Below are 2,857 nucleotides of genomic sequence, written 5' to 3'. Positions count from 1 at the left end.
TAATTGATTGACTATCTTTTTAAAAAATTTAATAAAATAGACTATTTAGTAATTTTCCCATAATAATCTACTCTTACAATTTGAGTTATAACACTAATTATAGCTTTCACTTTCACAACAAAACTATCTCAACTTGCAAAATAATCATTCTATTTACAATTAGTATTTCTTATATATAAGTTAAATGGGGAAACTAACATAAGTATAAATATACGATAACTATGCAAATTGGTTACCTTTGATAACGTATATATATAAATAAAAAGTTAACAGTACTCATCGATTAAATTAGACGTATGAATTATTATTGATAGATAGTTATGCTTTACATTATTAAAATCCAATCCTAAGACCTTTGTCAGAAACACTCTACCCACTAAAACCTAAAGAACAAGCCAACCAAATCCCACATAGCTCCAAAAGCTACCCAAGGGGTATTTTAAGATTAACAATCAATCAGTTCTTTTCATCTGCGCCACCACCACTGTTTCTTTGAACCTTTCTAATTTCTACAAATCATCTTTACCATTAAAATTTGGTACATAAGATGTCGAATCGGTGGTGGAACGGGCAAGCTAACCTTGCTGGAATGGAGCCATCATCAGGTGGTTCCATGGCTCTAAAGAAGCCAGATCTGGGAATATCAATGAATGAAAACAACACAGGAAGTGAAGAAGACGATCGAGACAACAACAGCGATGTCGATCCAAGAGAAGGTGGGATCGAAACATCAAACAGGCGGCCTAGAGGCCGTCCTCCAGGCTCCAAAAACAAGCCAAAACCGCCTATTTTTGTGACCAGGGACAGTCCCAACGCGCTCCGTAGCCATGTTATGGAGGTGGAGAGCGGGACTGACGTCGCTGAGTGCATAGCTCAGTTTAGTAGGAGAAGACAGAGAGGGGTTTGTGTTATGAGCGCTAGTGGGACTGTCATGAACGTAACCCTAAGGCAACCAACAGCTCCTGGCTCGGTTATGGCCTTACAAGGCCGATTCGAGATATTATCATTAACCGGAGCCTTTTTACCTGGTCCTGCTCCACCTGGCTCAACTGGCCTTACCATTTACGTTGCAGGAGGTCAAGGCCAGGTGGTCGGTGGGAGCGTGGTGGGCTCCTTGGTGGCCTCAGGCCCGGTGATGGTCGTGGCCGCAACGTTTTCGAATGCCACATATGAAAGACTCCCAATTGAGGAAGAAGAGGAAGGGGATAGTGTGGTGCAGGCCGGGATGGGGAGTACTGGCGGGGGCGGTGGGTCATCGCCGCCAGTTGGGATGGGTGATCCGATGCCGGGGTATAACCTGCAGCCTAACTTGATCCCTAATGGTGGTGGACAAATGAACCATGAAGCATTTGGTTGGGCTCATGGCCGGCCTCCATATTAGAGGTAATTAAATTTTTAAGTAAGAATACTCTTAATAATATTTTGCTATAACTAATGTTTAATAAGGTGTAGTGTGATGTTAAAGTATCAGTTGTATTAATGATCATCTCCTGAATTTGTATATTTTCACTCATTTCAGCGTATTATATTATGAATTTCTATGCCGATTTTCGTTTTGCATTTTTTAATTTATATGCTCCCTAAATCACTAAATTATTTGCTTTCAAATTCAATTTGATTATTAAACAAAATGAATATCAAATCAGTCATTCTTAAGAAACCAACAACATTTTTAGTTTAATGAAATGTGATCAAGATAACTGATATCACTATAGATGCACATAAATGATGACAAACTTTTTTTTTTCTTTTCTTGAGACATGAAACTAAAATACGTGATAAATATACTATAATTTTAATTTTTATAATTGTATGATTTTAGTAAGTGTTGCAACTTGCAGTAGATAATATATTTTGCTTAATATGTAGGGTTCACTTTATCAAAATAAAACATGCCAAAGTTTTTCATTTAATTTGGTGAAAACAAACATGTTCTACCTTCTTTAAACGATTTTGTAAACATCAAAATTTGCTAGAATTGATGGGTTTCTAAATATGGTAAAGTTCTTATGGTCTGTGATGAGACATGCATGTCTGATTTTCTTGTTTTTAATTTACTGTAAACGGCCACGTCTTATGTACAAGGATGCAGAAATAACATGACTAAATTTTCTCTTGGTTTTAGAATTTTGTATTTTATGGTTTACTCGTATGTTACCTCGCTAATAACTTTTAAAAATAATTGAAAATGAGTGAACCCTCAATTTTGATGAATTCTGTTGCCGTACTATTGATGTAACAGTGTCTGCTTCAAGAGTCTTACAAACCATACCAACCACTTGGACTTGGTAGTATTCATATTCATATCTCTACCTTTATTTCCAAACTTAAAATTATACTAAAAATTACTATTTTTTTTTCATTTTCAACTAAATAATATTCTTATACATTAATCGTTATATTTTATATCATTTTCCACTCACAATCACTTTAAAAATATATTAAGCAATTATAGATGATAACATTTTAGCTTTGTTTTCATTCATCCACAACAAGACTGTTTAAAACATGTTGGGTTATTTTAAAAGATATTAGATTTGTTCATGATGTCAGTGATATCATGTCACGATTGATTTCACTAAAATTGGTACAAGGAATCCGATTTAAACACAAATGTTTCCCTTTCTATAAGCGCTCACTAACATCATAATATGAGAGATCAACTGTTTTACGGAAATGTATATGCCTTTTTTCTTCTTTTGTTGTTTCTTGGAATATCAGCATTTCATCCGAAGACGAAACAGACTGTAGGACATGGGTCACAATAATATTTAAAGTGATTAAATAAAATAAGTATAACGATAATCTCGTTATACAAGGGAAATATCATAGTAGAATACCGTGTACAAAACCAAAA

At 35.0% G+C, this 2,857-nt stretch overlaps 1 pseudogene; it reads left to right on the top strand.

Moving 5' to 3' along the window:
- Positions 1-284: 284 nt before the first annotated feature.
- Positions 285-1,501, top strand: LOC143587734 (AT-hook motif nuclear-localized protein 20 pseudogene; annotated as a pseudogene).
- The last annotated feature ends 1,356 nt before the right edge of the window (positions 1,502-2,857 follow it).

This window comes from Bidens hawaiensis, unplaced genomic scaffold, assembly GCF_021521415.1.
Source record: "Bidens hawaiensis isolate Kalapana, Puna unplaced genomic scaffold, B.hawaiensis_p1.1 tig00035855_1, whole genome shotgun sequence".
Lineage (NCBI taxonomy): Eukaryota > Viridiplantae > Streptophyta > Magnoliopsida > Asterales > Asteraceae > Bidens > Bidens hawaiensis.
This window is presented reverse-complemented; position numbering and strand designations above follow the sequence as displayed.